The sequence below is a fragment of the Aquarana catesbeiana genome, linkage group LG06 (genome assembly GCF_042186555.1).
Source record: "Aquarana catesbeiana isolate 2022-GZ linkage group LG06, ASM4218655v1, whole genome shotgun sequence".
Taxonomy (NCBI): domain Eukaryota; kingdom Metazoa; phylum Chordata; class Amphibia; order Anura; family Ranidae; genus Aquarana; species Aquarana catesbeiana.
In genome coordinates, this window is record NC_133329.1 from 92478102 (window position 1) to 92492184 (window position 14083).

Here is a 14083-nt window from a genome sequence, read left to right on the forward strand (position 1 = left end):
GTGTGGCGTGAGGGATTGGAGGAACTCCCGCAGAGGTTCATGCACCATAGGAGGATGTTTTCTCTGTCCGAACACATGGCCATCACGGTGACGCATGACGTTAGCGTGGACACGCCCCAGGCTTAGGATACATAGACCGGGATGAGTCAGCGGTTCACTCCATACATTACAACATGAGGAGAGGTTCCATGGGTCCACCCACACTTCAAGTAAACTATGCGGTCTTATCCTTGGACCAAAAACGCATACGCACACACACCGTGATCCCTGTTTCAGGATCACACTCACTCCATACACACCCACATACCTCATTACATTACATCTATACTAATGTATTGGCAAAAATTTGGTATTTCTTTATTTGTTTTTTCCACTACCCATTTATTCCTTGGCAAAATATCTTTTATAAGTCCAAGTGCCACTATTGGTAAAACCTTCACATATTTCAATCATATTCACACACATTTAGTGTGGGCACTCACACTAGGAATATTTTAAACACCAAATCACATTTTTTCTTATTTTTGTGACTTTAGCTTATTGCCAATTTCCATCACTCATGCATTCCTATTTTATATATTTTTTTATAGAACCTGACGTGTGTCCCATATGTGTATACCTCACACTCTGGCATGTTGCTGTGGCTGTCCGATTCTTTTCCTGGTCTTTGTCTACCGATACCCTCTCTCTGGTTTTCCCTATGTGTTGGAGATTCTATGGTTGGGGGAGAGGGGGGGTTCGTCCCCGTCTCAACCCCAGGGGAGACAGCGCATTCGGAACCACCACCACACTCCAATATGGGAATTACTGGTCTACATACTTGGGCTTTGCCATATTTAATGTACAAATCCCAAAACTCTGCTCTCTTTTTGAAAGCATGACTTATTAGCAATGACTTGATTGACCTATTTATCTATTTATTCTATTCTCTAGCCATTACCAATGCATCCTACTCCTGATGATTGGCTTTAAACGCCATGAAACGTGTTGAGTCTACACTCAGGGATGCCAAATCAAGCTTGCCCAAAATTATGAATATCATAAACTGTTTTTAATGTCTACATGTATTAGGATAATTAAGGTTTCACTCGATCTGTTTGTTCATTTAATTTACCAACTGTGATTGCTTGTACCAATATGTCTATCCAATAATAATATTAAATATGTCAATATGATTATTATTATATATATTATGCCTTTCTTTGCATGATTCATGTATTATATATTATGATACAGTAGATAATTAAAGTGTTCTTTGATTGAACTTAATTTATTGGATTTTTTTTTCAGCAATTCCTTTTGGTTATTTGGATTTCCCCTTCAGGGACTTGTGACAGTTAACCTATTTTAGGTATCCTAGACAATTCTATACACATATTCATGCCTCATTTAAAGTCCCAAAACCCATTGTCTTTTTCTTCTAATTACAGGGATGGAGGCATGTTTATGTTGCGTTAGGGTGAAAACAGGTCAGTTCTTTCATTACAGTTAAAGAAGGGTCAGTGTGGAGGAACTGAGAGAGTCGACGGTGGTCATATTTGTTCCAAGGGCCGAAGGTAGAGGATCATAGTGCTGGCAGAAAGGCCGGGTTGTAGGGCAACAGGTTTAAATGCGCTCTTAGGGAGTCAGTTCCAGGACTGTATCCCAGCACAGCAAATATAGAGTGTCATATTTTGCAAAGTCAATGACTTATTTTGATTCCCTATTAGGGATGAGCCGAACACCCCCAGATTCGGTTTGCACCAGAACATGCGAACAGACAAAAAATTAGTGCGAACATACGAACACGGTTAAAGTCTATGGGACATGAACATGACGATTCAAAAGTGCTCATTTTAAAGGTTTATATGCAAGTTATTGCTATAAAAAGTGTATGGGGACCCGGGTACTGCCCCAGGGAACATGAATCAATGCAAAAAAGAGTTTCAAAAACAACTGTTTTTTCAGGAGAAGTGATTTTAAGAATGCTTAACCTCCCTGGAGGTTTTCCCGAGTGTGGCTTGGGGTTAAACTTCAGTACCATTAGCGTTAACCCCAAGCCACACTCGGAATTGCATTGCAGGATCCTGGTGCAGTATACTTACCTTGCCCCCAGGATTCTGCGATGTCCCTTGGTTGTGTCTGTGGGCTCTGTCCTCCGCCCAAAGCCTCTCTGTGTGCCGGCTCCGTTCCCTGCGAGCGTCGCGACGCACGGTGGCGGAGCCTGGCGGTAAATTCAAAAAGTTGGAAAATCATAATACATACAGTACACTGTAATCTTACAGATTACATTACTGTATGAAATTATTTTATGTCCCTTTTTTCCCCAGTGCTTTGTCCAATGCCCTGCATGCAGTTTTATATGATATATACTGTTCTTTCTGCCTGGAAACTGAAGATCGTCCAGCGCAACCAAAAAGTGTCCCTTTACGTCAAAAGTGGTTTTAGACCAGCTAAACAGCGATAGTAAATTAGAACACTTGCAGATTTGAGCGATAGTGAATCGTGGGCAAATTCATTTTATTATTATTATATTATCATTTTTTATAATTATTTATATTTATTTATTATATTATAATTTATGATTATGTGTTTCAATCTTTATCATACCTGGGATATCTAACAGCCTCTTGTTTGGACAGATTTAAGTCTGTTATTGCTAAGAATTACAGGCCTACAATATAAAACGCCAAATTTCTATGCAAAATAATTGTACCGCTTTGAGACGCAAAAATCTGACAAAATCATACCGCCACGATGGTTAAAGGGAAACAATAAAAATGAAATATTCCTTTAACCACTTCCCGCCAAGCCTATAGCAGAATGACGGCTGGGCGATGGTTCAGTTATCCTTACTGGGCATCATATGACATCCAGCAGGCTAACATGCCGGCGCGTGCCCTCGGCGATCAGTGGTGCTGTGTGTCACTCTGACACACCGCATCCCCGATCGTAGAAAGGAGCCTCCTTACCATGTGATCAGCTGTGACCAATCACAGCTGATCACAGCGAGAACCAGGAAGTTCCGGTAAACGGCTTTCCTCGGTTCGCATTTACAGGGAGGGCCGATCAGCACCTCTCCCTGTCAGAGGGGGGGTCTGTTCTGATAATCAGCACATTAATTATCAGCACAGCCCCATCAGATGTGCCACCAACAATGCCAATCAGTGCCTATCAGCTGCCGGTCATTGCCTCATAAGAAACGCCTGTCAGTGCCCATCAAAGTGCCAATCAGTGCCCATCAGTAACACCTGTCAGTACCTCATCATCAGTGCTGCCCATCAGTGCCATCTATTAGTGTCCTTCAGTGCCACCTGTCAATGCTAATCAGTTCCGCCTGTCAGTGCCCATAAGTTCCACCTATCAGTGCCCATCAGTGCTGCATATCAGTGCCACCTTTTGGTGCCCATCAGTGCTGCATATCAGTGCTGCCTATCAGTGCCCATCAATTCTACATATCAGTGCCTCCTCATCAGTGCCCATCAGTGCCACCTTATCAGTGCCATCTCATTAGTGCCCATCAGTGCCACCTCATCATTGCTCATCAGTGCCCATCAGTGAAGGAGAAAACAAAATTTTATAACAGAAACAAAGAAAACCTTTTGGAAAAAAAAATGTTGGTCTTTTTTAGTTTGTTCAGCCAAAAATAAAAACCCCAGTGGTGATCAAATTGTCATTCAAATTACATCAGCATTGAAAGCTGAAAATAGTCCTGGGCAGGAAGGGGGAAAGTGCTCTGTAATGAAGTGATTAAATGTGCCTGGGGTGTCCCCTTAGTCTGCCTGTAAAGTAGCCCATTTGTGTGATGTGGTTCATGGCGTTTAAAACCAATCATCAGGAGTAGGATGCATTGGTAATGGCTAGAGAATAGAATAAATAGATAAATGGGTCAATCAAAACTCTGCTAATAAGTCATGCTTTCAAAGAGAGAGCAGAGTTTGGGATTTGTACATTACCTATGGCAAAGCGCATTCGGGACCACAACCACACTCCAATATGGGGATTACTGGGATACATACTTGGGCTTTGCCATAGGTAATGTACAAATCCTAAAACGCTGCTCTCTTTTTGAAAGAATTATGAATATCATCAACTGTTTTTAATGTGTACATGTATTAGGATAATTAATGTTTCACTCGATCTGTATGTTCATTTAATTTACCAACTGTGATTGCTTGTACCAATATGTCTATCCAATATTAATATTAAATATGTCAATATGATTATTATTATTATATATATTATGCCTTTCTTTGCATGATTCATGTATTATATATTATGATACGGTAGATAATTAAAGTGTTAATTGATTGAATTTCATTTATTGGATTTATTTTTCAGCAATTCCTTTTGGTTATTTGGATTTCCCCTTCAGGGACTTGTGACAATTAACCTATTTTAGGTATCCTAGACAATTCTATACAATACCAAATCTCTACCAACTGTGATTGCTTGTACCAATATGTCAATAAAATAATAACATTAAATATGTCAATATGATTATCATTATATATATTATACCTTTCTTTTCATGATTCATGTATGATATATTATGATACAGTAGATAATTAAAGTGTTCATTGATTGAATTTCATTTATTGGATTTATTTTTCAGCAATTCCTTTTGGTTATTTGGATTTCCCCTTCAGGGACTTGTGACAGTTAACCTATTTTAGGTATCCTAGACAATTCTATACACATATTCATGCCTCATTTTAAGTCCCAAAGCCCATTGTCTTTTTCTTTTAATTACAGGGATGGAGGCATGTTTATGTTGTGTTAGGGTCAAAACAGGACAGTTCTTTTATTACAGTTAAAGAAGGGTCAGTGTGGAGGAACTGAGAGAGTCGACGGTGGTCATATTTGTTCCAAGGGCTGAAGGTAGAGGATCGTAGTTCTGGCAGAAAGGCCGGTTTATAGGGCAACAGGTTTAAATGTGCTCTTAGGGAGTCAGTTCCAGGACTGTATCCCAGCACAGTAAATATAGAGTGTCATATTTTGCCAAATCAGTGACTTATTTTAATTCTCTATTAGGGATGAGCCGTTTTGCATTGCATGTTTACACGGTGGAAGACACCCATTCCCTCGTTGACCTGTTAGACCCTATACATTATAACGACTATATACTCCCAGTTTTAGATCTCTGAGTCAATCAACAGATTGGCATTTCTTCCTATAGTTACCACCATTTTTTTGGCTCCAGAATAATAACTTTTCTCCCTAGATAATAGGCCACTATATTTTTGTCTCTGTTTTCTCTATTTCTTCAACATTTTAAGCTGTTTAGCTCTTTTTCTCATTCCCTTTGGCTTGCCCAGCTTATTTGATGGGAGGTCCTTTAATGTTGGTCTTTCCTCCCCCCAGGGTTGAGATGCGCCCAGCTCCTCCTCCCCCGCTTGTCCCCACTTGGCGATGAGGGGTGGGGCTGGACCTTGGGGCATCAGTGTCATGCCAGCACGCCGCATGTACGACGTCTATTGATGCCCGCTTGTGGGCTAGTGCTTATTCCATCTCGTGTGGCGTGGGGAATGGGAGGAACTCCCGCAGAGGTTCATGCACCATAGGAGGGTGTTTTCTCTGTCCGAACACATGGCCATCACGGTGACGCATGACGTTGGTGTGGATACGCCCCAGGCCTAGGATACATAGACCGGGATGAGTCAGCGGTTCACTCTATACATTCCAACATGAGGAGAGGTTCCATGGGTCCATCCACACTTCAGGTAAACTATGCGGTCCTATCCTTGGACCAAAAATGCATACACACACACACACACACCGTGATCCCTGTTTCAGGATCACACTCACTCCATACACACCCACATACCTCATTACATTACATCTATACTAATGTATTGGCAAAAATTTGGTATTTCTTTATTTGTTTTTTCACTACCCATTTATTCCTTGGCAAAATATCTTTTATACGTCCAAGTGCTCCTATTGGTAAAACCTTCACATATTTCATTCATATTCACACACATTTAGTGTGGGCACTCACACTAGGAATTTTTTAAACACCAAATCTCATTTTTTCCTATTTTTGTGACTTTAGCTTATTGCCAATTTCCATCACTCATACATTCCTATTTTATATATTTTTTTATAGAACCTGACGTTTGTCCCATATGTGTATACCTCACACTCTGGCATGTTGCTGTGGCTGTCTGATTCTTTCCCTGGTCTTTGTCTACCACTACCCTCTCTCTGGTTTTCCCTATGTGTTGGAGATTCTATGGTTGGGGGAGAGGGGGGGTTCATCTCCGCCTCAACCCCGGGGGAGAGAGCGCATTCGGGACCACCACCACACTCCAATATGGGAATTACTGGGCTACATACTTGGGCTTTGCCATATTTAAGTACAAATCCCAAAACTCTGCTCTCTTTTTGAAAGCATGACTTATTAGCAGAGACTTGATTGACCTATTTATCTATTTATTCTATTCTCTAACCATTACCAATGCATCCTACTCCTGGTGATTGGCTTTAAACGCCATGAAACGTGTTGAGTCTACACTCAGGGATGCCAAATCAAGCTTGCCCAAAATTATGAATATCATCAACTGTTTTTCCTTGTCAAAAGAAGTTTATTGAGTATACAATGTTATAAAGATACATAAAGTAAGTTTACAAGGATCTATAAAGTAAGCTCATTGTTTTACAGTAGGGTTTATATAGGTAAATATCATGAAATTTCAAATATTAAACATTGGGTTCACGTAAACCTAAATTAAAGATATATATCATTTCCTTAGTTACTTTTGTAGGTATTTAAATGATTTATACCTACTATACATATTGTTTACAAGTAGAGTGTATATAGGTCAAATAATTTCTGATAATGAGCTTTAATCGTAAGGTGGAGAAAAGGAAAGAGAAAGAAGAAAAAGGGTTGAAAGGTAGAGGTATGGTCCACAAGGTTGTCCCGCTCGTCAGTTTATTATTCTTTTTAGTTCTCTTTGAAGCCTTAGAATGGGTGTCTCTGTAAGTCATTTAATCTGTTACCATGGCAACAGGACAGAGTCATTGAAGTTTGACAGGAACTGTTGTTTTATCCAAGGATGCCAAAGTTGTTCAAATTTTGGAATTTGATTTTGATCGATGGCTACCATCTTAGCATGGGACATTGTATTATTCATTCTGTGAATTGTTTCTGCTAGTACCAATGTAGGAGATTTCCATGCCTTGGCCACTGTTTGTTTTGCAGCCGTTATTAGTTGGATCATAAGTTTGAATTGAGAGAGTGTTAACCATTCCGGTTTTAGATTAAGTAAAGTTAAATATGGATCTGGTTGTATTATTTTTTTAAATATTTTAGATGCAATCACGAAGACTTCCTTCCAGAAGGTTTGGATTACTGGGCACGTCCACCATATGTGTAAATATGTGCCTATTTCTGGGCATCCTCGAAAACAAAGAGCTGAGGTATTAGGTGAATATTTTGCCACTCTAGCGGGTACAAGGTACCAGCGAGTTAGGACTTTATAATTTGTCTCCAGTGCTAAGATGTTGGGTGAAGATGACTTAGATGTGAGCCATATGTTAGACCAGTCCGTGTCTTCTAAAGTTCGTCCCAGGTCCTCCTCCCACCTCTGAATGTAAGAGGGTCTATTAAGATTTGCTACTCCATATAATTGATTATAAAGTGATGAAATTGTACCTTTAGCAAATGGATCTTTTGTACAGATTGATTCAAAAATGGATAATTGGGATAATGGTGTATCCCCCTTTAGGAATGGTGTATAGAAATTTTTGATTTGGAGATATCTAAATATCTCAGAGTTTGGTAGATCATATTTTTCTCTAAGCGATGGGAATTAAAGGAATGATTTAGATGCTATGAAGTCATTTAGTGTCTGAATGCCTGATGTTGTCCAAGCTTTAAAAGAATTTGGGTAGATCCATGCCGGATAAAAGGCCGGATTTCTGATAAAAGAAAGGAGAGGATTGTGTGGAGATTGTAACTGATATTTGGTTTTTAGTTTATCCCAGAGAGATAAGAAGTGTTTAGTTATGGGATTATGAATTTTAAAGCAGTCTTTAGGATCAAGCCATAATAAATTTGATATTAATAGAGGGTCATTTTATGAAGCCTCTATAAATACCCATAATGGGATTTCCTGTTTTGCATGGTATTTGGACAGACTGGCCAAATGTGCTGCTCTGTAGTAGTTAGTAAAATTAGGGTATCCCAGGCCTCCTTTATTTTTGGGAAGATGTAGTGTGTGTATAGGTATACGTGGTTTAGAAGAGCCCCATATAAACGAAGTTGCTCTTTTTTGTACTATTCTCAAAAAATAGGAAGGAATTGGAATAGGGAGGACTCTGAATAGATAAAGCAATTTGGGTAGAATAGTCATTTTGATTGCACTAATCTTCCCTATCCAGGATAAAGGAAGTTGCGACCATTGTTTTATTAGATTTGTGATCTGTCTTAATACAGGAGGATAATTGGTTGAGAATAAGTCAGAATGAGATGCTGTTAAATGAATTCCAAGATATGGGATTGATTTTTCTGCCCATGTGAATGGGAGTGCAGCCCTAGCCGGGATCAATTCCATGTTTGTGAGTGAAATATTAAGCACTAGGCATTTCTTAGGATTAATCATAAGGCCGGATAGGGCTGCAAACCCATCAAGAGCTGGTATTAAGTTAGGACCAGAGACCTGTGGTGATGATAGAAAAAGTAATATATTGTCTGCAAATATACATAATTTGTGTGTAATACCTCCTACTTCAATGCCAGTTATAGTTTGGTTTGTTCTGATGTATTGGGCCATGGGTTCGAGTATAAGGGCAAATAATAAGGGAGATAATGGGCAACCCTGTGGGGTACCTCTTTCGATATTAAAGGCTTCAGATTTGTATCCAGCATATTTTATATAGGCTTTGGGTTTGTTATATAATGCTTTGATCCATGTTAAAAAGTGGGGTCCAAAACCCCATTTTTGTAATGAATATTGCATATATTGCCAGGATACTGTGTCAAATGCCCTCTTAATATCGAGAGATAGAAAACATAAAGGGATTTTCCGTTTTTTAGCAATATGTGCCAATAACACTGCCCTGCGTATATTATCGCCTGCCTGTCTATTTGGCATGAAGCCTAGTTGATCTCTATGTATTAATTTTCCTATAATGCTGTTGAGGCGTTTTGCTATTATTTTTGCTAATAATTTAATATCGAGGTTTAACAGGGAGATAGGCCGATAATTCACACAGGAAGTATCATCAGAAAGGGGTTTTGGGATCATACAAACAATTGCCATTAGTGTTTCTTGCCGAAAAGAATGTCCATCTAGAAGTTTGTTAAAAGTTTCAGTGAGAATGGGAGAGAGTATTTCTGAGAATGTTTTATAGTATAAAGCCGAGTAGCCGTCTGGGCCTGGTCTTTTGTTAAGTTTTAGGTCTTTTATGGCGTTGGCAACTTCATCTATAGTTATAGGCTCATCCAAACTGCTTTTTTGATTCTGAGATAACTCAGGTAAGGTTATTTTTGAGAAGAAGGATTCAGCCTCTGTAGGATTAAATTCATTGTTTGTCTTGTATAAAGTTGCGAGATGTGAGTGAAATTTATGGACTATTTTAACTGGATTACAAGTGTAAACATTTTTTGATAATTTCAAACGTATTGGTTTGAAAGATTTGTTAGTTGAATTTAATGCCCGAGCCAAATATGTACCTGGTTTGTTTGTATTCATGTAGAAATTGTGTTTGGAGCGTTTGAGGGATTTATCAACTGACTCAGTGAGAAATAGATCGTATTCCAATCTAGATTTTTCCAGATGAGATTTTGTACTCTGAGATGGATTATCTTGAAATGATATGTAGGCTGCATTAAAATTGAGTTCTAGTTTTTTTGCTAGATTTTTGCGTTCCCGTTTAAATAGTGCCATTTGTCTTTGTATTGTACCACGCAAGACAGGCTTATGAGCTTCCCACAGTGTTATTGGGGAGATGTCTGTTGTATTATTAATTGATATGTATTCCTTTAAAGCTTGTTCAATGGCCATCTGATGTAGTGGGTGTTTGAGCATTATGTCCGGTAAGTATCATCAACTGTTTTTAATGTCTACATGTATTAGGATAATTAAGGTTTCACTCGATCTGTATGTTCATTTCATTTACCAACTGCGATTGCTTGTACCAATATGTCTATATAATAATAATATTAAATATGTCAATATGATTATTATTATATATATTATGCCTTTCTTTGCATGATTCATGTATTATATATTATGATACAGTAGATAATTGAAATAATTAAAGTGTTCTTTGATTGAACTTAATTTATTGGATTTTTTTTTTCAGCAATTCCTTTTGGTTATTTGGATTTCCCCTTCAGGGACTTGTGACAGTTAACCTATTTTAGGTATCCTAGACAATTCTATACACATATTTATGCCTCATTTAAAGTCCCAAAACCCATTGTCTTTTTCTTCTAATTACAGGGATGGAGGCATGTTTATGTTGTGTTAGTGTCAAAACAGGTCAGTTCTTTTATTACAATTAAAGAAGGGTCAGTGTGGAGGAACTGAGAGAGTCGACGGTGGTCATATTTGTTCCAAGGGCTGAAGGTAGAGGATCGTAGTGCTGGCAGAAAGTCTGGGTCATAGGGCAACAGGTTTAAATGCACTGTAATGCCCCATACACACGGTCGGATTTTCCGATGGACAATGTCCGATCGGAGCGTGTTGTCGGAAATTCCGACCGTGTGTGGGCTCCATCGGACATTTTCCATCGGATTTTCCGACACACAAAGTTGGAAAGCAGGAGATAAAATTTTCCGACAACAAAATCCGATCGCGTCAATTCCGACCGTGTGTGGCCTGTTCCGACGCACAAAGTGCCACGCATGCTCAGAAGAAATTCCGACACGGGACAGCTCGTTCTGGTAAACTTAGCGTTCGCAATGGATACAGCACTTTCGTCACGCTGCAATGTTCAAAATGGTTTAATACAACGCACTCTCTTCTTCTTTATAATGTGACAAGAATTAAGTAGTTTTGATGCTCATATTCACACACACTTCTCACAAACTTATTTCGTTACTATTTATCGGGATTCCCTCAATATATTTTGATTTCTCACATCTGACAACATATTTTTTTTTTTTACTTTAATGTAGATTCTTTTTTTGTGTTTCTCTTTTTTAATTTTGTTTTTTGGTGATTTTGATTTGTACTCCCGAAAATGTTTGTGTGTTTTTTGTGACAAGTTCCCACAACACCATTGATATCTTGTTCTATTTAATCTGTAGGAGATTGTTTGGTGTTGTTGTCCCTTGTTAATTTCACATTGTATTTTAGAAATGTACCTGAATCGTCACCAACAAGCTGTCCTTTTTGGATGAAAACACACACAGGAGAGTAGAATTTACCTAAAAAAATTTTATTAAGGGGTCACAACTATAAGCAAAGAGGGAGGCAACGCTGGAGAAACTGCAGAAGTGGGTGAAGCCTTGGACCCCCAGGGCAGACATCAATTATTTAAAAGCAAAATTGGTGGCCTGAGGAGTCCTTATCTAAGGGAGGGCAGTCTGGTCCAGAAGTCCCAGAGATCCGGAAAGCAGCAGATGACATCTGTGTCCCCAGGCTGTGGTCATACGAGAGACTGCATCTTCTGTCAGACCAGACTGAACCCAGGGTCATCACTCTTTGGTCTTCCTTCCACGCTTCCTTCCAGCCTTTGGCTGTGGTGGTGGAGTTGTGGCAGGAGGAGGAGGAGGATCGTCGATCTCAATGACATCCGTCTTGTGTGTCAGTTCCCCACTCTCCCCCTTATGTAGGACTTTATAAATCAGGTCCTCAGAGATCTTGCGTTGGCCCTCCTGCATGCCCTGCAATTTGGTGGCAGCCATGCAGGCAAAGGCCTCTTCAGGACTGGGGAAGACTCTGAGGGACGCCGAAGCCTCCTGGATCAGCCTGTATGCTGAATCCTGCACAGGACTGGGAGTGGCCTTCCTGGCTCGTTTATGTGGCAGGCGGAGGGGAGGAACCTGAGACTCAGTCAGGCTGCGACTTGTCCCAGGCTTCTCTTGGCTGCCACTTAGCCCCGCCTCCTCCTGGCTGACACTAATCCCCGCCTCCTCCTGACTGCCACATTCCACAGCCTCCTCCTGGCTGAGGTCTTCCTGTGTATGAAAAAGGGACATAGTTTTAGTATTTTTTACATCAATCACACACAATTTTCACCTCCTGACTGCTGCAAATTGAATGTTAACAAATATAACAGACTATCCTTCTGAGCCCAGCATTTTGCATTCTTGTCCCAATTTTGGGTGCCCACTACTGTCTATTGATATGTCAAACACTTTTTTTAATCAGCAATTAATGATCAATAATAACATCTAGTAAACATCATTTATTTATTGCCCAGAAATCTGTAGAAGAATGCTATACCTGACTCCAGCTGGGCTCCTCCACTTCTTCCTGGCTGGAAGGCCCAGGTTGGACATCAGAAGCCTCAGCTGGTATGGAAGGAAGAGTGGAAGGAAGAGTGGAGAGGGATTCCCTGACTTCAGTGTGGTCTGACAGAAATCGCAGTCTCTCGTAGTACCACAGCCTGGGGACATAAACGTCATCTGCTGCAGCTCCGGACCTCTGGGAATCTGTGACCTTCTTGCGCTCCCTAAGATAAGTGCTCCTCAGGCCACCAATTTTAGCTTTTAAATAAGGGATGGTTGCTGTGGGGACCACCGGCTTCACCAACTCCAGCAGTTTCTCCAGCGCTGCCTGCCTCTTCTGTTTGTGATTATAGTGGGGGTGTCTCACTTGCCACAGACAGGGCAGCTCCCTGTACTTGTCAATGAACAGGGGCAGGAAATTGTGGTCGTTGAACCCATCCATTTTCTCTGCAAGACACAACACAAGACAAACCCTAATGTCAGGCCAAACTCCCCTAATCTTGTTACAATATAGGCTTCCATTTCGAAGCAGTATAGGCCCAAGTTTAGATCTTACCTTCATTATCACGATCGGCGTCTCCGATGCTCCTTCCTCCGCTCACAGATCATACGTAAGACGTGCGCGTTACGATTTATACACATTGCGCATGCGTATAACTCCGCCAGCCCCTGACGTTTTTTCTATTCTCTTCCCCGCCCCTTTTCGTTCGGCGCAGTGGAGGAAGAGCATATGGCGGATAGACAGCAGGATCATGCTAATTACAGCAACGAGGAGGAGGAGGAGGAGGAAAGGCCGGAGCCTGAAACGTCCCGATCCAGAAGGAGATTAAAGGACTCAAATATGTCCTTTGGGGAGATGTTGGAGATGGTGGACATCCTGAAGAAGGCCGACTATGATGGAAAGTATGGGCCTTACCCCAACCCCAATATCCGAAAGGCCAAGATCATGGCGAAAGTGGTCAGGAGTCTGCACCGGAAATTCGGGGTACGACGATCGAAAGATCAGCTCAGGAAGCGGTGGTCGGACCTGAAATTACGAGAACATGAGCAGTACAGAAAGATCCGTAGAGTGCTGCAAAAAAGTAAGTAGTTGTGCTGTGTTCCTATTTTTTGGGTGTTTATTACGTTCGTGCTGCTCCATGTGCTTTTAGGAACTGTTGTACAGTTTAAAATGTCAACTTTCATGTTCATGGGCACATTATTCGTTCGGATCACACTTTTTTATTTCGGACGATAAAATACCATTGTTTAGGCCATATGCATTTGGCCACCATTTTGACGCCCTATACTTGTCTTCAAAGAATTGGGTTGTGTAGATGGCTTTGTTACTAGAATGAAATGCAAACTAGATTGTGTGTAAGGAGGGGACACTCAGCAGCTGTTTTCACATCTGGACACTGGAGCACTAGTGTGGGACCCCAGAACACCATTTTTATTAGGGGGCCACACAGGTGCTCCAGTGTATACTATAGGGGGGTCTCCATCTGTGAAGCTTGTACAAAACAGGTAAAGTATTGCAGCTTGACAAAGGACACTAAAAAAGCTACATCTTGGAACTTGGCTAAAATAGACAATTGTACCCCACTTCCAAGCAATGTTTCATCTTTATAGTTCTGACATTAAATATCTGTGTGCTAATTATACCATTTTTGTTTTACATAATGTGTTCGGCTCATCCCTAATAGGGAATCAAAA